A 21,187-nucleotide genomic window follows, 5' to 3' on the forward strand; every position below is an offset into this window, starting at 1 on the left:
ATATTACAGGAATTAATTAAAATTCACACATCTAACTGCTCTTACACATCTGCACTGCTCTTACACAGTAAAGCATACCAGTGCTGGTGGTGTGAGCTATCAGCACTCTTGAAACGCCTCTCGTCCAATCAGTTTCATGGACCAGAACTAACTGTATAAATATATTTTAAACACTTTAATTAACATTAGTTTAAAATATAGACAAGTTAAATAACTTCTTTAGTGTATTTTGTAATTTATGGAAGCATTCACACTGTTTCCTAATATTTAACAGTAAAATATTTCAAGACCCACTGAAATCAAAATTAAAGTTTTGCTGCTGTTAGTCCATATCTGTTAGATTTAAAACATTTGTTAGACATCTATATGCTAGTGTACTTCTAAACAAAACATATATCTAGTTTTCAGAAGATGTAAGTATTTAAAATATGTAGTCTCTCTCTTCCGGCTAAAAAACCCCCCACCCAGGTATGGGGCTAAAAGGCTCCCTCACCACCTTTTTTTTTTTTAAAACGTATTCAAAACAACCTTCTGTTGTGATTTATTTTCACTAAAATTATGTTGCTCCATCAATGTTCAATAAAAATACATTTCTTAAATCTTGAGACACTTTGTAACCAGAAAAAAAGCTAATTTTCCTTAAGGTGGGCCTTTAGCCCCATTGTACCCTACAAAACTCTCATCCTTGACCTTTCCTCCATACATAACTACCATTAACATGATGTAGTGCAGCATGAAGCTCTGATGAATCTTTATGGCTTACTTTACATCACTGTGAATAATTGTGTTTTCCTAACAATTCCAGCCAAAGGCAATTCCCATAGTTCAAACACAGACAGAGCCCACCCTCATACAAACATCACACTGACTCCAACTTCTTTTCCACAAATGTGATGAAGAATTAGAACATAATTAAAAGTACTCTATGTAACAATAACCTCAGTATTCAAGGGACCCCTTGTTTTGCTCATTGGTAAAAGATTACCATACAATTCTTACACCCCAATGCCAATCTATTTATATATCTATTTTATTTACAGTTGATGTACATCTCAGTAAGACAGATTCAACTGTTGTGGTAACTGCTGGTTTGTTCTCTTGTTTTCCTGTTCTTGTTGTCTCTCACTCTTTCCTTCAGTAGACTCTGCTTGTTCAGCAAGTGTCATCACTAATGATCAATCATCACTCAGAGAGTGTATCTACTTGATCTCATTAACTGTTTGGGCAATTCAACATTCAACACAACACAGAGTAGATTCAACACTGCTCAGTGTTAGTTTTTAACACTCTTGTAGAGTGGACTCATGGAGACACCAAAGAGTTAATTTGTTAATTTAACACTGATGATTTTGCTGTGTGGAAAAAATCCCAAAGAGTTACATTTTAGTAGGAATTCAAGCCATTTCTAGAGACCAGAACATCATAAAAGATTGGGGTGGACTCTTGTGCCACCAAGAAAATCCCAACAAGGGTATAGCAACATGCAAAAACCCACTCAGAACACCTTAGCAACCACATGAAAGCACCCTTGCAATCACCCACCCAAGCAAAATGGACTCACTATTTCGAGTTTTGCTTGGGCAAGTCCCACTTTCTTCAGAAAATGTAATATACATATGAAATAAAATAGAACAAAATAAAATAATTATATGGCAACTTTGTTAACTGCATAAATGTGATGACATTAGACACATTTAATTAATCTAGTTTATTATAAAGAAAATAAAATCAACATATGATTTCAGTATTGTATTCAGACATAAAACACTTCTAAGACTACATACATTAGATGCTGGTCTCATAGAATCACATTACGATTTTTATGTTGGTCATTGTATATATTGCAGTTTCCTGGTGAAATAAACTCTAGAAACGATACAACAACAATAGCTTTTATTCCCTATACAAATCAAATGTTAAATTAAGAAAAAGCTTCTGTGTCACGAGTCAACATGTGAGTTGAAAGCTTCTTAGAAGAACTACAAAATAATGTTGTTACTTCAGTAATTGTGTTTTTCTTCTCACATTTGCTTTTATGAAACTATCGTTTAGGTTTAAAGTTAAGGTTCAGTTTTGTTTATTTAAAACTCAGTAGAGCATTTACCATAAAACCTTCATCTGTGTGAACATTTAACTCGCTTTAAGCATCACATAGTGGACATTTCACCCAAGAACTGCTGCAATATGTGTAGTAAGCCACGTATTGTCATTTTGCAAAAATGCAGAACAGTCACAGAATGTTCATGAGATCAGGCTGTAAGTTTCAGTGTCCATCCAGACGTCCGAAAATGAACATGTGCTTGAACCACACTTTATGAATATCTACGTATGCTAATAAAATCATGCTGATCTATCACTCTTGCAGGCACAAACAATAGTATTTGAGTGTCCTGTTGCTTTGGTAACCTTACACCTAAACAGTCAACATTTAGAAGGCAAGACTGGGCATTATGTATAGACAATGTGAGATCAGATAATAAAATAAGATAATTTTTGTTCAAAAGTCTGATAAGTCTGATGTGATTTTAATGCAACAGATCAGTGCACTGATAAACAGTGCTTTGCCATTTTCCCCATGTGAAATGTGAAGATGAGAGAAATTGTTGCCCGTGGGTCTGCTGCTCTCAAGTAATGCTGCAGAAGCACGTCAAAGAGGAGAGAGGATTCATGGTACACCTCAAATACGATGTACTATGTGATTTGCTGTGTGTTTGACACAATACAACATTTTTTTAGTGTACAGTATATCCGTGTGTGTGTGTGTGTGTGTGTGTGTGTGTGTGTGTGTGTGTGTGTGCCGAATCAAAGCAACACATTTTGGATTTATTGTTGAAATGTTTAGTGTTAACCATTCATTCAGACAGCATTGTATGATAACCCAGAGTTATGATAGAAAACCCATACACTTTATGTGAGAACTGAGCCATCGTTTGTGAGATTCCTTAAAATAACATCTGTTTTCTACCCAAACTATCATGTAAGCAACTACCTCCACTGTCTGAGAGGTATTCTCTGAAACAAATTCTTTAACCTGACATATTCCCGAAAATGACTATTAAATCATTGCTTCTTTTATCAAAATGACAAAGCAAAATGAAACTACCCAAAGGACAATGTTATTGTTTAGAGGTGGCTCTTTCATAGCTCAGGAGACTACGGGCCCTATTTTAAGAGTGTTAGTGCTAAGCATAGCGCAATGCAATAAGTCATACATGCAAAGTCAGTGGGCATGGCCAGTAAGTTTTGGTATTTCATGCAAGCATGCGCTAAGTCTAGGCGCAAGTGAGTTTGGTGAAATTACGTGCGCAAAGCGCTAGTAGGCTGGGTAAATTTAAAGCTTGTCAAGCCTCTTCCTCAAGCCCCTCCTTTGCGGACAGCAAGCCACATTCATTTACCCTTTATCACTCAAAAATTATATGGGCAGGCGAACTCGTGAAGTATTATTAATAATTTTCATCTACTGACACACAAATCATGGCTAGTATTAACAGTGTTTGTATTGGAAAACACTTCACTTCTACCAGTCAATTTTGATTTTGAAACATCAAATTCATTTATTGAAACATGAAAAAATGTAACCAAAATATGTCTAAATTCCAACATACTTCAAACAAAATGGAATTTTCAGCATTAAGCATTAAGCGCAGCGCTATGCCGTAAGTCATGTGAGCAAAGTCAATAGGCATGGCGAAGAAGTTTTAGTAGTTTCAAGCAAGGAAGTCTAGGCGCCAATGGGTTTGGCGGAAAATGTGGTTCAGGATATGGATGTAGGCTCTGTTAAATTATAGAGAATGTAAGTGTTATTAATAATTTTTATCTACTGACACACACATCAAGGTTAGTATTAACAGTGATTGTATTGGCATGCACTTCACTTCTACCAGTCGATTTTGATTTTAAAAACTTTTTTAAAAATTAAAACACACAAAACAAAATTAAACCAAAATATTTCTAGATTCAATGTACAATTCAACTAAATGAAAAAAAAAAATAAATAAAAAAAATAAAAATCATACCAAATCCAAACATTTTACTCTCTCAAACTTCTTCCACCGGCTCCTTTTGCAGATTTAAAAATTAATTATGGCAACAGGTGGAAATGCAAAAACAAAACAAATTAGATAATAAATACAATTGTAAAAATAATACAAATAATAATAATAATAATAGAAAAATAAACCATGACCTAAAGATAGTTTAACACAAATCTCATACATTTTTGTTTCATAAAAAGACTATTATCAGGGACATATAATTTGATGTCCCACCCTATTTTAAGAGTTTGGACATTAACTTTATTACCATCTGCTGGTGTAATCTCCAAACTGCGTATGCAGGAACTGACTTTAGACTTTGCACTGACATAAGACATGCTTTTGAGACATCTTAGCACAATAACCTATTTCTCAGGAAAAAAACAAATAGTGCTTTGCGCCACGTCCTTACCATACCAACATTTTGCGCGGACACACCCAGAGTTAGCGCAGACACTCCCACCCACGGCAACTTGCGCTTTGTGCTGGCACGAAGAGTGCGCTTAAAATTACCACTCTCACAAAAATTGGATACAACATAGCGCACGGTCATAGCGCGTAGTATTGCGCTTTGCACGCTTACAAAAATAGAGCCCCATAATCAAAATAACGAAGTGGTCAAAAAATCATACCAAATCCAAACATTTTACTCTGTCCAACTTCTTGCACCGGCCCCTTTCGCAGTGAATTAAAAACATAATAAGAATAATAATTGACATAATAATAAAACCATGACTTACAGATAGTTTAACACGGCTGCAACAGTGATCATCATGGATAAAATTTGATAATCAACTGTATTTTCCTGCTGATGGAATCTCCAAACTGCAAATGTAGGAACTGAGTTTGGACTTTTTAATCACTGTGCCAGTGCAACATGGGCAGGAGTAGACCCTATCCCAGCTGTCTAGGGCTGAATGCTGGGAAGCACCATGACAGGGGTTACACACACAGACAAACACATTCACACTCCCACCTACTGGCAATTTAAGAGTCTCAAATCTACTTCACATGCATGTCTATGGACTGTAGGGGAAACCGGAGCTCTCGGAGTAAACCCACGTGAACATGGGAAGAACATGCAAACTCCATTCAGAAAGGCCCAGGGTGAGCAGGGACTCAAACCGTGGACATTCTTGCTGTAAGGTGACAGTGCTACCCACTGAGCCAACTTTTCTGACATACAAAAATGATTGGGGGTCTATAGCATGAAGCCGGTTTAGGTGACTAGCCATCTAAGTTTCAGTTTTAGTTTGCCTCAACCCTAGGTTTTAACAGTGATGGGTAGAATAGCCAAAGACTGAATTCTGAGTGAGCCACTTATTCCCTACTTTTTGTTCACTCATTATTACCGACAATGCACTCTAATTTCGAGTGTACTTTTGAAAGTTTCAGTGGAACCGCTGTTTTCTGTTTGAACGCCTTCAAACAGGCCAGCACCGACTGGGCGTGATCGTTCGTAAGGCGCGCCGTCAAGGAGACTGAGTCCAACTCCAAACCGAGAAAAGAGATGCTCTGAACCGGGAGGAGCTTGCTCTTTTCCCAGTTGACCCAAAGCCCTAGTCGGGTGAGGTGTGAGAGTCTGTGTAAAGCCCGGTTCAGTACTCGCTGGTCCAAGATTGGCCGCAACCCACTGCCTTTTTCGGTACAATGAAGTAGGGGCTGTAAAACCCTTTCTTCATCTCGGCTGGAGGGACAGGTTCTATCGCGTCCTTCCATAGGAGGGTAGTGATCTCCGCGCAAGGTAGCAGCATTTTCGTCTTTCACCAAGGTGAAGAGGACACCGCTGAACCTGGGTGGATGCCTGGCGAAGTGAATTGCACAGCCGAGTCGGACGGTCCGGACCAGCCCTCGTGACGGATTGGAAGGCGCAAGCCATGCATCCAAGTTCCGCGCAAGGGGGACCAAAGGGACAACGTCATCGGATGTACTGGCAGGTGGGGCCTCGAGGCGGGGTGGAGCTCGAGGTGCCACACCACGTCGTGGCCATGCTGAGTCCGAGGACATCGAAGCACTTACCTGGCTCCTTGTGACCACCCCCGGAACAGCCTGGGACGGGGGAGGAAGAGGCCTGTCCTCGTAACCTGTGGAGACTGTCACATCAGGGGCGGATTTGTGCCAACCTGCCAAATGGAGTGGTGGACGGTGGTTGTGATGCCAGCCGTACACACTGGATATGTGACCCAGGGAACAAGGAAACCTCTCTTGCTGAGTTCATGAGTACTGCAGCCACTTGGTCATGCAGCACAATTAAATGCAAAAGGTAACAAAAAGATGAAGATCTGCTTACCAGCTCCAGAGCAGCGGGTTTCGTTGTCCCTGGGTCGCCCGTCTCAAGGGCGCTTTGAAGCCTTTCATGGGTTCTGGGCAGCCGCGAGACGGGTGGCATCTGCTTCCTGTGGTGGGCTCCACGCTGGGGCCGGGCCAAAGGGGCGGCTGCGGTGGAGCCAGTGCAGTCACCGCAGGGGGACGCCCTTGGCGATGAGTAGATGGGGTGCGGGATCTTGAGCCGTGCCGGGGCAGGATATGCCGGCTAGCATCCATCTAGTGCTCTACCATCGAGAACTGCTGGGTAAAGTCCTCGACGGTGTCGCCGAATAGGCCCGCCTGGGAAATGGGGGCAGCAAGGAATCGTGTCTTGTCGGCCTCACCCATCTCGACCAGGTTGAGCCAAAGGTGGTGCTCCTGGACCACTAGTGTGGCCATCGTCCGCCCGAGAGACCGCGCCGTGACCTCCGTCACTCGGAGAGCGAGGTCGGTTGCCGGGCGCAGTTCCTGCATCAATCCCGGGGCGGAACTACCCTCGTGCAGTTCCTTTAGCGCCTTGGCGGACTTGCAGGAGAGCCATGGCGTGCAGGGCGGAGGCGGCTTGTCCAGCGGCACCGTAGGCCTTGGCTGTCAGAGACGACGTAAACCTACAGGCCTTGGAAGGGGGCTTTGGGCACCCGCACCAGGTGGCGGCGCTCTGCGCCTTTATCCACCGGGGGATTGCCGAATAACCCTTGGCCGCCCCACCATCAAGGGTAGTGAGAGCGGGGAAGCTGAAAAGATCGGGACCGGGCAGTAAAAAGTGCCTCCCGCGACCTTGTCAGCTCTTCATGCACTTCTGGGAAGAAAGGAATGGGGGCGGGGCGTGGCTTTGAGCAGTGCCACGAGCCCAGGAACCAATCACCGAGCCGTGAGGGTTCAGGGAAGAGCGGTGAATCCACTCTAACCGACGCTCGCAGCTCTCAGGGAAAGCATGTCGTCATCTCCGTGTCAGCCTGTGACTGGGCGATTGACCCCGAAGGGAGGAGCCCAGCTGAGGCTTCCGACTGGACGAGCCTGCTCTCCGATGCTGCACTCGAGAGCTCATCACTTTCGTGGGCTCCGAATAAGAGGTCGAACTTGCCGTGAGACGAGCCGGCGGACTCACCCAGAAGCCCGATCGGGGCAGACGAGCGTGCTGGGGGGGATACCCGGCGGAGGCGGTCCCATTGGGGTCCCCAAATCGCCCCCAGTGCTAGCCGCGCTGGCCTCAAACCTGTGGGTAAAAGGACCGAGGCGGGAGCCTCTGGGGTGGCTCGCTTTCTTACGAAGGCGAGCCGCGACCACAACGTTGCCATGGACATATTCTCGCAATGAGAACATGACCATCCACGAATGCTGTCTCCGCGTGAGCAGTGCCCAGACATGAAAGACAGTGATCGTGACCGTTAGAAGGCGAGAGATAACGAGCACAGCCAGGAATAACACACAATCGGAAGAGCATCTTTAAAAAGACACGTCTTTAAAAAGACGTTCCGTGTGTGCGCTCTTTTAGAGAAATATATATTCTTTTAGAGGGGAAAAATGCTCTTCAGAAAATATACTCTCTAGTTTTTCTGCCGAAGCGCCCAGGGGCGTTCTCTGCAGTGCACCAGTGCAGAGGAGGGAGAAGCTGCTGAAATGCGATGTCAGATCCAGCAGAGGTGAATGAACAGTAGTATTCAGCGCAATGAGCATGACCGTTCGGCTCCGAAGAGAAAATCTGAATGAGTGGTTGCATACCAGCTCCTTTTATACCCGTATGTTCGGGGGAGTGGCATGCAAATACCACTCGCCAATTTTCATTGGCCTTTTATCAAAGACCAGAGGTGTCTCGGGCTCCCAAGAGTGACCCCTAGTGTCACTACATTGACACCAACGTCGAGTGAGTGACAGATAGGGAACATAACATATAGAGAGACAAAACATACAGATACATTTTAAAATGTACTCTTTATTTGATAAAATGTGTTTACTCTTTATATTAACACACAGTATACAGATGTGCTCAAAAGTTTGCATACCCTTGGAGAATTGGTAATATATGTACCATTTTTAAAGAAAACATGAGTGAGCAGGCAAAACACATTTCTTTTATTTCTTATGGGATTCATATTTAACTGTAGGTTATAACAGAATGGCACAATCATAAAACAAAACATGGCAACAATGAAAAAAATGAAATGACCCGTTCAAAAGTCTGCATACCCTTAGTTCTTAATATTGTGTATTGCCCCCTTTAGCATCAATGACAGCGTGCAGTCTTTTGTAATAGTTGTCTATGAGGCCCCAAATTCTTGCAGGTGGTATAGCTGCCCATTCGTCTTGGCAAAATGCCTCCAGGTCATGCAAAGTCTTTGGTCGTCTTGCATGAACCGCACGTTTGAGATCTCCCCAGAGTGGCTCAATGATATTAAGGTCAGGAAACTGTGATGGCCACTCCAGAACCTTCACCTTTTTCTGTTGTAACCACTGGAGGGTCAACTTAGCCTTGTGCTTAGGGTCATTGTCGTGCTGGAAAGTCCAAGAGCGTCCCATGCGCAGATTTCATGCAGAAGAATGCAAATTGTCTGCCAGTATTTTCTGATAACATGCTGCATTTATCTTTCCATCAATTGTCACAAGATTCTCCGTGCCTTTAGAGCTCACCCACCCCCAAAACATCAGTGAGCCACCACCATGCTTCACAGTGGGGATGGTATTCTTTACACTATAGGCCTTGTTGACCCCTTTCCAAACATAGCGCTTATGGTTGTGACCATAAAGCTCTATTTTGGTCTTGTCACTCCAAATTACAGTGTGCCAGAAGCTGTGAGGCATGTCAAGGTGTTGTCAGGCATATTGTAACCGGGCTTTTTTGCGGCACTGGTGCAGTAAAGGCTTCTTTCTGGCAACTCGACCATACAGCTCATTTTTGTTCAAGTATCATCGTATTGTGCTCCTTGAAACAACCACACCTCTCCTGAGGTTACCTGTGGGTTTTTCTTTGTATCCCGAACAATTCTTCTGGCAGTTGTGGCTCAAATCTTTCTTGGTCTACCTGAACTTGGCTTGGTATCAAGAGATCCCCGAATTTTCCACTTCTTAATAAGTGACTGAACAGTACTGACTGGCATTTTCAAGGTTTGGATATCTTTTTATATCCTTTTCCATCTTTATAAAGTTCCATTACCTTGTTACGCAGGTCTTTTGACAGTTCTTTTCTGTTCCCCATGGCTCAGTATCTAGCCTGCTCAGTGCATCCATGTGAGAGCTAACAAAGTCATTGACTATTTATACACAGGCACTAATTGCAATTTAAAAAGCCACAGGTGTGGGAAATTAACCTTTAATTGACATTTAAACATGTGTGTGTTGCCTTGTGTGTCAGTAACAAGGCCAAACATTCAAGGGTATGTAAACTTTTGATCAGGGCCATTTGAGTGATTTCTGTTATCATTATGATTTAAAAAGGAGCGAAACAACTATGTGATAATAAATGGCTTCATATGATCACTATCCTTAAATAAAAGACAGTTTTTTTGCATGATCAGTCATATTTTCAAAATCAATGCCAAAATTTCACAATTTCTGCCAGGGTATGCAAACTTTTGAGCACAACTGTATATTAAAAATGACAAACAAAATGAAGATTTATTGTATTAATATATTATTTAATAAGAATAACAAGTAAGGCCCAAGTATTTTAAAAATTCACATGTGACGTTGTTTCTGTGACAGCCCCAGAGCTCCGACACTCGGTGTATATGTCAGTGTCTGAATTCACTCACTCATTTCGTTCACTCACTGCTGAGATATAGTGCACTCACTGCCATTCACTATACAGGAAATAGTGAATGAGTGAACGATTTCAGAAACAGCCACTCTCTTCGCCATACTATCGCCTCGCACCCACACATCTCTCACTCACGTGCCTCGTGCCCCTCGCTGTGCACACACAAAAATGCTGTCTGTTCACGCTCCAGTTCTCAATCACACGAACGGCAGAGCAAAAGGCATTTACACTTAATTTGGATGTTTACATGGATTTATACAGTTAATCTGCCCAAAGTAGCTGCAATAGTTTCCAGTATATGCGTAAATACTGCTCATGACATGCGGGACGCGGGACAAAGCGCACTGATATATTGCTGTATTGATTTTAAAATGTACACTTAAAAACTGATGTCATAAGAGCCCAGTTACATTATCACCCTGAAAATGACCATCACATTACACAGAAAAACCCGTGTTAGGATTAGAGCCAAAACTTACCTCAGCGTGCTGCTTAAGTTGAAGCTGTGATTTTAATCTTGAAATGTCAGCTTGTCTTGGTGTTAAATGAAGGTACTACATGATGAAACTATTCTTTTTTTCACTGTGCTGAGCAAAGAAAGTGTTTCACTTTGAAGAGTTTGATGCTGCAGCATTGATGACTTGAGTGACAGTCTGTGTCAGCAGCACATGCAGCTGTGTGAACTTCCGCTCTCGTAAAAGTCCCATTCAATAATCTCTCAATAAATTACACATTAATTAAAATGAAACCCAGTAATGTAATGACAGGAATGCCGCAAATTGTAAAGAAGTAAATGTACAAAAATTTAAATAGAAATTAATTTGAGTGAGAGTAAAAAGTACCCACTTTTAAACCTACTCTAAAAGTACTTTTTTTTTTTTTTTTTTTTTTTTTTAAGTTACTCAGGTAAATGTAACCGGCTCTGGGTTTTAAGTACCATGAAGGTGGGTCAGATTTTACATTTGTCATAGTTACTTACGCTTCATGGCTAACCTGCTCCTGGATAACAGATTGCTAACAGATGCTGAACCAATCACCTGTGACATCTCCGACACAATTAAGTCACTCCCCATCTCTCTTAAAGTGCACTTTACAGGGGAAAAAAATCTTAGAAATCTATAAAATAAACTCTTCATTATAAATTGTTTATATATATATATATATATATATATATATATATATATATATATATATATATTTATTTATTTATTTTTTCTTCAGATGGAGTCTTTTATTTTATTTAAATACACTATATCTGTTTTTCTTTTGCCTACTATAGCCATGAAATATGAAAGATTTTGCTCTTATGGAAAGAAATTGGTACTTTTATTCACCAAAGTGATCACATTGTATAGTCAGGACATTAATAATGTGAACAATTACTATTACAATCTGAAAAAAAAAAATAATAATTTCAGAACTTCTTAAACTACTTCAAAGAGTTCTCATCAAATAATCCTCCACATGCAGCAATGACAGCTTTGCAGATCCTTGGCATTCTAGCTGTCAGTTTGTCCAGATACTCAGGTGACATTTCACCCCAAGCTTCCTGTAGCACTTGCCATAGGATTTGCTGTCTTGTCGGGCACTTCTCACCTTACAGTCTAGCTGATCCCACAAAAGCTCAATGGGGTTAAGATCCATAACACTCTTTTCCAATTATCTGCTGTCCAATGTCTGTGTTTCTTTGCCCACTCTAACCTTTTCTTTTGGTTTTTCTGTTTCAAAAGTGGCTTTTTCTTTGCAATTCTTCCCATAAGGCCTGCACCCCTGAGTCTTCTCTTTACTGTTGTACATGAAACTGGTATTGAGTGGGTAGAATTCAATGAAGCTGTCAGCTGAGGACATGTGAGGCATTTATTTCTCAAACTAGAGACTCTGATGTACGTAGCCTCTTGTTTAGTTGTACACCTGGGCCTTCCACATCTCTTTCTGTCCTTGTTAGAGCCAGCTGTCCTTTGTCTTTCAAGACTGTAGTGTACACCTTTGTATGAAATCTTCAGTTTTTTGGCAATTTCAAGCATTGTATAGCCTTCATTCCTCAAAACAATGACTAACTGACGAGTTTCTAGAGAAATCTATTTCTTATTTGCCACTGTTGACCTTATATTGACCTTAAGACATGCCAGTCTATTGCATACTATGGCAACACAAAAACAAACACAAACACAATGTTAAGCTTCATTTAATGAACCAAATAGCTTTCAGCTGTGTTTGATATAATGGCAAGTGATTTTCTAGCACCAAATTAGCAATTTAGCATGATTACTCAAGGATAAGGTGTTGGAGTGATGGCTGCTGGAAATGGGGCCTGTCTCGATTTGATCAAAAATGACTTTTTTCAAATAGTGATGGTGCTGTTTTTACATCAGTAATGTCCTGACTATACATTGTAATCAGCTGAATGCCACTTTGGTGAATTAAAGTAACAATTTCCTTCTGAAATAGCAAAACCCGTACATTATTCCAAACTTTTGGAAAAGTTTAACTTTTACTATATAAAAGTTTATACAATATAATGTATAACACAGCTAGTAAAATGGATTATAATACCTGCCAATAATGATCGCTTTTACAATATTAAAAGCTTAATCACTCCACAAGAAAGTTACAATATAGAATGGGATGAATGACCCAACCCTTTGTTTCATGGAATAGAGACAAGCATTATTTCATGTGAAGTTCAATATAATCGGTACACAAAATACGTCTTCAAAAAAATAACAAATAGCCTACATCTTATTATTGCATACCAATTATTGTATACAGTATTCCGAATGCTCACTTTTTAATTATTCAATAGTAGCCTATATTCATTTGTTATAGTATTAAATTATACTGTATTAGGCTCTAAATTTAGATGAATAAAAAAGCTTTTATATTTTAAAGTTTTTAATCTTTTAAAATTAATAAGCCTTTGTGTTCTTGTTCTTGACCTATATGAATTCACTTACGCATTTATATAACAGCTGTTTAACATTTGTATCATATTCAGAATTTGTTTGTCCTCTTAAGCTCTTGCATCAGTGTTTCTTCTTGCTGTCTTTAAATGTCTTTAATTTCTTCATAATTGTACATTGATCCATGTTACTATGTAAATCATGTTTTAATTCATGATGTCATGGCGATTTCTTGTGCAGTGTAAACATGTTGTCATTTTTTCACATTTTTATAACAATCTCTTGTTATGCTGTGTAAATGTTTTAAAATTCTTAATTTTTTTATAATGATCCTCTCACTTTCCATGTTTCATGCGATTGGCTGTTTGCTGCAAACGTCACTCATTCATGTTGGCTGCCGACACGCTGCAAGTCTGGGTTTGTAGCTTGCTAGCCTGCTTAGCATTGCTTATTCTTCTTATATATTCATCGTTTTATCCTTTACCATTTTACCACGTGCTTCTTTTTTTCCCGCTTTTCTACTGTTTCAACTGCGTGTATTTTACCTTGCGCACCCGTTTTCTCTCTTTTTTATTTTATTTTTTCCCGCTTGTCTACATCTTGTGTCTTGACTGTGTGCATTCGTTTTCTTTATTATTATTGCATCAATCTCGAACCTCTGCTGATCAGGAACAGCATTGAACCACGTCGATCTAAAACCATCGCCGCTCAAGAACAGCCATAACAACAACAACAACAAACAATTGCGGTAAGTCATGGCATCCACCCATGTTATTTCTTCCTGCATTGCATGCCACATGTTTACTATAGCTTCTTCCATCAGCAGTGAGGTATTTACATGTGATAAAGGTAAGGAATTAGTCAGGCTGACGGAGAGGATAAATGAGTTAGAGACAAGCATCCAAACGCTAGTGGAGGTCAGTGAGAAAGAGAAGCTGGTAGATACTGTTTCGGTAGATACTGTTTCGGTAGAACAGTGAGCTATCACACACACTTTGGTTCCTGATGTAGAGCCTCTGCAGCAAGGCGTTTGGGTGACGTCTCGGCGGCATACTCGCTCAGCCAAGCGACACCACTCTCCTGTTCCTGTTAGAGTTTCCAATCGATTCTCCCCACTCAGTGATGCACCCACTGAGAATAATTTTTAAAGAGCTTTGGTCATATGTGATTCTTTTGTAAGGAATGTGGAAATAGAGACTCCAGCCACCATCGTTAAATGCATTTTAATGAGCATCTGATATCAGATCAAATTTACAAGTGCTGGCTAATGCTAAACGTAGATTTTCTAAGAAATTGTAATCATGTTGGCACTAACGATGTCCGGCTTCACCAGTCGGAGATCACTAGATATAATGCTAAAGATGTGTGTGAACTTGCAAAAACGATGTCAGACACTGTAATATGCTCTGGCCCTCTCCCTGCTCATCGTGATGATGAGGGTTATAGTAGATTAGTGTCACTGAACGGATGGATGTCTGAGTGGTGTCCAGAGAATAGCATAGGATTTATAAACAATTGGAAATGTTTTTGGGGTAGACCTTACCTGCTAAAGAGAGACAGACTCCATCCCTCCAGGATTAGGTTTACAGTGCTAAATTTACAGTGAAGTGTTTGATGTTACTCAGTGGACAGGATATAAGTTTAAGTCTTTTGAACTAATAATGCTTAATGTGATACAAATAAAAAATCTCTGTCGTCTTTTGCCCTTGCTACAGTATATAGATCACCTGGGCAGTATTCTGATTTCCTTGGTGAATTTGCTCATTTTCTATCAGATCTAGTAGTTACTGTAAATAGAGCTTTAATTGTTGGTGACTTCAACATTCACATAGATAATGAAAATGGCACATTGTGAATAGAATTCATCGATATTCTCAACTCTCTTGGAGTCAGACAAAATTTAACAGGACCAACTCATCGGCATAATCATATGCTAGATTTAATTCTGTCATATGGAGTTGATGTTAATACTACAGAAATTCTACCACAGCACGCTGACATCTCAGATCATTACCTCGTCTCTTGTTTGCTGTGATCTGCTAATGTCACTCAAACTGCACCATGTTATTGTTCAGGTAGAACTATTCTTTCGACCACTAAAGATAGCTTCACTTAAAACCTTCTAGATTTGTCTCACATACTCAGTAAACCAAAAAGTCTAGGAGAACTTGTAATAACAGAAAATATAAATACAGTCTTCTCAACCACTCTTGATAGTGTCACCCCCCTTCGATTAAAGAAAATTAAAGAAAAAAGCCCCGCACTATGGTACAATGATCACACTCACGCTCTCAAGAGAGCAGCTCGGAAAATGGAGCACAAGTGGAAGAATACAAAATTACAAGTATTTCGCGGTGCATGGAAGGATTGTGTCTATAGCTACAGACAGGCACTAAAAGCTGCCAGGTCAACATATTTTAGCAAACTCATTGAAAATAAGCACAACAATCCTAGGTGTTTATACATTACTTTGGCTAAATTGGTGAGGAATAAAGCCTCGACTGAACCAGATATTCCGTCGCAGCACAATAGTAATGACTTCATGAATTTTTTTACTGATAAAATAGAAATCATCAGAAATAACATTGGAATTATGCAGTCAACAGTCACAGCACCTCAGAAAACAGTGTCTCATAATTTTCTTCACAAGCATCTTCAATCCTTCGCTGTCAGTTCATGAAGAGCTGAACAAAACTTATCAAAAATTCAAAAGTCACAACAGCTGCATTGCTCTTCTAGTGCTTTTAGATCTTAGTGCTGCCTTCGGCACCATAGATCACAACATTCTCTTGAATAGGCTGAATAATTATGTTGACATTTGTGGACTTGCATTAGCATGGTTTAGGTCCTATTTAACAGACCGCTACCACATTGTATGTGTAAATGAGGATTTGTCAAATAAAAAAAAAAAGTTAAGTATGGAGTGCCTCAGGAGTCAGTTTTAGGGCCTCTGCTTTTCTCCTTATATATGCTTCCCCTGGGAGATATTATCAGGAATCATGGAATAAGTTTCCACTGTTATGTTGATGATACCAGCTTCATATTTCTTCTAAACCCATAGAAATTTCACAATTCTCCAAATTAGCAGAGTGTATCAAGGATGGGATGGCCAGAAATTTCCTTCTACTCAATTCTGACAAAACAGAGGTACTAATTATTGGACCAAAATCCTCTAAAAATAAGCCACTAAAATATAATATGACTCTCGATGGATGTACAGCGAAGAACTTAGGTGTTAAATTTGATACCAATCTGTCCTTTGAAAATCTAATTTCCGGTGTTTGTAGAACAGCATTCTTCCACCTCAGAAATATTGCTAAGTTACAACACATGCTTTCTGCTGCTGATGCCGAAAAACTAATTCATGCATTCATGACCTCAAGACTACATTATTGTAATTCATTAATGGGAGGTTGTACTGCAATAAACTTCAATTGGTTCAAAATGCAGCAGCCAAAGTGCTGACTAGAATCAAGAAATATTATCATATTAGCCCTATTTTATCATTGTTACATTGGCTACCTGTTAAATTTCATATTAATTTTAAAATTCTGTTAACTGCATACAAAGCTTTGAATGGTCTATCTCCACAGTACTTAAGTGACCTTCTGTCACGCTATATTCCATCACATTCATTACTATCACAAACTTCTGGCCTGTTGATCGTAGAATATCAAAATCCACAAAAGGTGGTAGATCCTTTTCCTATTTGGCTCCTAAACTATGGAACAGTCTCCCTAACACTGTTCAGAACACAGACACACTCACTCAGTTTAAGTCTAGACTAAAGACTCATCTATTTAGCCAGGCATGCACTTAATTTATCAATCAACTTACAATTAGGCTGCTTTAGTTAGGTCTGCCGGAACCAGAAACATTTCTCAGAAACATTTCTCATAATCCATAACTCTATGATAAATTGAATGGCATCTACACTAATATTATTCTTTTTGTTTCCCTGTCTCAACCTCTGGATTCTTATCCTGAGGTTACCAGAGCTGGCCAGATCCAGATCCGTTCTTGCTTGGTGTCGGACTCCACTGCTACGTGTCGCTGAGTGATGATGACAAACTACAGACGGTACTAGCCAGACATCACTTCAGTCTTTAATGATGACTTTAGAGGATGAACTGATGCCAACTCCAACTGTAAGACATTGGATACTTCATATGCCACTGCCTGAACCTTAGCCTTATGATGGACCCCAACGAACCTCACCAAAATTACCTGCCGGCTGAACTGCGATGCACCTCATTGATCTTTGCCTGCATCACCTTTGTCTATTGATGTACTACACTCTTGAAATGGAATACATAGACTATCAATAAATTGCCAACAAAAGCCTTTATCAGTCAACTAACAAAGAACAATGCATCTATGTGAACTTCTGCAGCTAATCCAGGATGGACTTCAAAGACATTACTCATTAATTTTACAGTTCATACAATATCTTTGTTTAAACACTGGCCCTTAACACTTACTTAGTTTAGCTTAGACTTTCACTGCACACAAATAACTAATATTGGCATTATATTCATTATGTTTAGCCAGAGGGGAACTGGCCACCACAGTGAGCCTGGTTTCTCCCAAGGTAATTTTTCTCCATTAACCAACATCTTATGGAGTTTTGTGTTGCTTGCCACAGTCACCTTTGGCTTGCTCACTGGGGTTCTAAAAACAATTATTATTTAATTATTTATTTTTACACTCAATTTATAATCATATTTAATCAAACTACACAATGATGATTCTAAGACTTTATAGATATTACAGTTTTAATTTCTGCTAAAGCATGATTTTCTGTAAAGCTGCTTTGAAATGATGTGTGTTGTGAAAAGCGCTATACAAATAAAAATAACTTGACTTGAACAGTGAACACACGTGTGAACTAATCTTAATCTCCAGATCAAAGCCTGAGTTGACAGAGAAAGTTGATAAGCAGAATCATGGTACCAATTAAGCCTGATTTCGAACTCGAAACCAATCCTGCAACCCAGAGTTTGTTCAACTAGCTTGATGGTATAGGCCTCTGGTCTGGTCTTCGGATAAATTACCACAGTAAAGGATGCTAAAAGGGAAGAATAGAGGAGTAAATAAAGTTTTTTGGCAAATTTGCCATGAACTCTCAATTTGGGTGAGGGTAAATAAAGTCCAACAGGGCCCGCCCACTTTTTCAGCCATCTTGGATCCGGAAGTATTTTTCCCATTCATTTTCTGGATTTGATAAAATCCTTCATATAAAGGGTTCTAAGCCATGAACTCAAACCAACCAGCTTCTAGGTGAATCACAACATTGAAAGCTTTTATTTAAAGCAAAAAGGTATTTGAAAATCAGATAAAAAGCCAAAAGTACAAGATTGTTGTCAATGTTTTAAATAAGGGAATGAACTAAAATCCCATGAAGCATTGCAAGTAACATAATTTAATTAAAAACAAAAATAAAATAAAATAATTGGTTTAAAGTTGTTGATTATAAGTATAAAAACAATATATGTAAAGTTTTTGCTAAATATTTAAATATATACAAAGGGTGTAGGAAGACCAATTCAACTGCATCACTCACAGTGTGACATGGCGGTCGCTGCACAGCACTTTTGGTGTGCTTTGTTGGCCGCAATTCTCTGATTAGTGGATTTTTCCATTCAGGATCATGGGTAGTGTAGTTCTTCACCAGAAATTGCTCTATTAAACACGATTTTTAAAACATGATAATTTAAAAAAAATAATCCGGACTGATGACTTTAACAGAAGCATATACCATCGATTAACAACCTCAGTAGTTCTGTATTTAAAGGTTTAGACGTTATTGTTAAAAATCAATTCACCTATGGTGAAATTGGATTGGGATTTTTACTTCCGGAAACCCAACTGATGCGCTGTATTAAAGTGGAATGGAATGCTATATGTCTATACAAGTTTGGGGAACCTTTCAACAACAACAGATCAAAATAGAGCATCACTGAAAATGTACAATTCATTCTGTCAAAGTAATAACATAATTCATTCACTCATTTGGACAAGTCCCAAATTTTCCTGCTACAGTTCATTATAGAGCCATAGAAGTTGAGTAGCATCAGTGTCAGCAAAAAAAACAAAAAACAATGTGATGAAAAAGCATTGTAATGATGTGCAGAATACTGAGTCAAGAGTACAGGATCTAAATGCAGCAGTTTTAATAAAAAATGCAAAACAAACACTGGAAACAAGAAACCAAAGCAACCGAAATCCACACACTATAGCCTGATCGGAAAGGAGGCTAAGGGGGCGGAGCTGCAAGGGGGGGAGGCCCAGGGGGGCGGAGCCGCAGGAGGCGGAGCCACAGGAGGCCCAGGCGGAGGAGCCACAGGAGGCTGAGGCTCAGGGACGGAGCTGCAGGGGGAGGAGGCTCAGGGGCGGAGTCGCAGGAGGTGGAGCCACTGGAGGCTCAGGAGATGGAGCTACAGGAGGCATTACATGAAAACACTTGCAGTCTAGCTGTACAAAGGATGTATACAGACATCACTACAAATGAAACCAATTGTAGGCTAAAATTATTTTCCTGGCTTGTTCTCAGTTTGTATTTTGATCAAAGAGAAATAATAGTGTTCATTGTCCTAATTCTGCAGTATGCTTCGTCTTATCAGACACTTGTTCTAAGTGATGGTCAATATCGTCTACCTCCTCCCCAAAAATATGAATGTTAAAAATTTAAATAAACATACTGATTCTTGGCAAGTACTCTGAAGTAAAATATTGTGATACTTTAAACATTGTTTTTTCCCCGGCCTCTAGATTTGAGTTTCTCAAACTTTTTAAACCAAGGACCACTTTCATAACCCTAAACCGATTACATTGTCAACCACACTGCCACCACTGTTGAGCCTGTTATGTAAACATTTATATAAACCGTTATGTACACTGTTATGTAAAGATTTATTGCGTTCACACTTTACAACATCAGGAAAACCAGACCTTTCCTGTCTTAATATGCTGCACAGCTCCTGGTTCAAGCTCTGATCATTTCAAGACTGGACTACTGTAATTCTCTGTTGGTCAGGCTCCCAGTCAGCACAATTAAGCCACTGTAGATGGTCCAGAACACAGCAATGCTTCTGGTTTTCAATCAACTAAAGAGGGCTCATGTCCAGTGGTGTCTCTACTTTAGGGGCAAGTGGGGCTGAGCATGAACATGTCTGCAGTGAAAATGGGCATGCAACCAGCCTCTTTAATACGTAATGTATTATATTGGTTTAATAATTTGATTAGTGTCTAAAAACGTAAGTGCATGATAACTACTGCTCTACTATTTAATATATTTGGCAACTTCCCAGCTTCATGGTTTGTCATCTCCCGGGGGTATTTGTCAGATATCATATATATATTTGATTACATCGTCCTACCCCCCAGCCCTACCCCAAACTATTCACAGGAGGAAATTATTGGCAGGAAATTACTTCATGGTATGTACGCATCCTATAAACTTGAATTTGGCTCATTGACGTTCAACGTTCTCTGCCTATGCATTACATTTCTGAAAGAGGTTTAAAGATCCCCCTGGCCAAGCACAAGACAAGCACTTTCATACATTTATACTTATGGATAATTATCTAAAGTCAAAAGTTTTATAGTGTATCAGTATGTCACTTGATGTTTATTGGGTGAGATTTTGTTCACAATTCAAGACTTTTATATTATCTATATTATGTAAATTAACCAATGAGGTCCATCCGAAATAGCCAGGGGGTCAGCGGACCCCAGTTTGGGAAACGCAATAATAGCATATGTTACTGCTTACATAACACATCACACATGCCATCAAGCACATTAAAACACAGGAAGCATTTTTTGCTTGTTTGGTGGCGCAGTAAAACATACATGACAAACTCTAAAATTTCTTGCTGGGTGAGAAACTGACAGTCGAGTTTGCCTCTATGTTTTTTATCGCCCACATAAATGCCCGTTTGGTGCTGATTACATAATTGCTCAGTGCACACTCGCACCCACACACAAACACACATCCGCACCCACATTCAAACACACAGTGCACCAGGAAAAAACACTAGATTATGGAATATGTGTAAAGAATAGGCTCTCCTTCAAAGAAAAACAAGTGTAACAGGGATATTTCATCAAAAACCATTCCATGTTGCATTTGTAGGTATTCTAGCATGCATACATCTACCTACATTTCAAAAGACACTGAAACATACAAT

At 39.8% G+C, this 21,187-nt stretch overlaps 1 protein-coding gene across 1 annotated transcript in view; it reads right to left on the minus strand.

Annotated features, from left to right (window-relative positions):
* Nucleotides 1-21,187, minus strand: part of LOC127413309 (X-linked interleukin-1 receptor accessory protein-like 2) — a 665,896-nt gene that overhangs the window by 556,557 nt on the left and 88,152 nt on the right. The gene's annotated exons all lie outside the window — the stretch shown is intronic.

The sequence above is a fragment of the Myxocyprinus asiaticus genome, chromosome 22 (assembly GCF_019703515.2).
Source record: "Myxocyprinus asiaticus isolate MX2 ecotype Aquarium Trade chromosome 22, UBuf_Myxa_2, whole genome shotgun sequence".
In the NCBI taxonomy this organism is placed as follows: domain Eukaryota; kingdom Metazoa; phylum Chordata; class Actinopteri; order Cypriniformes; family Catostomidae; genus Myxocyprinus; species Myxocyprinus asiaticus.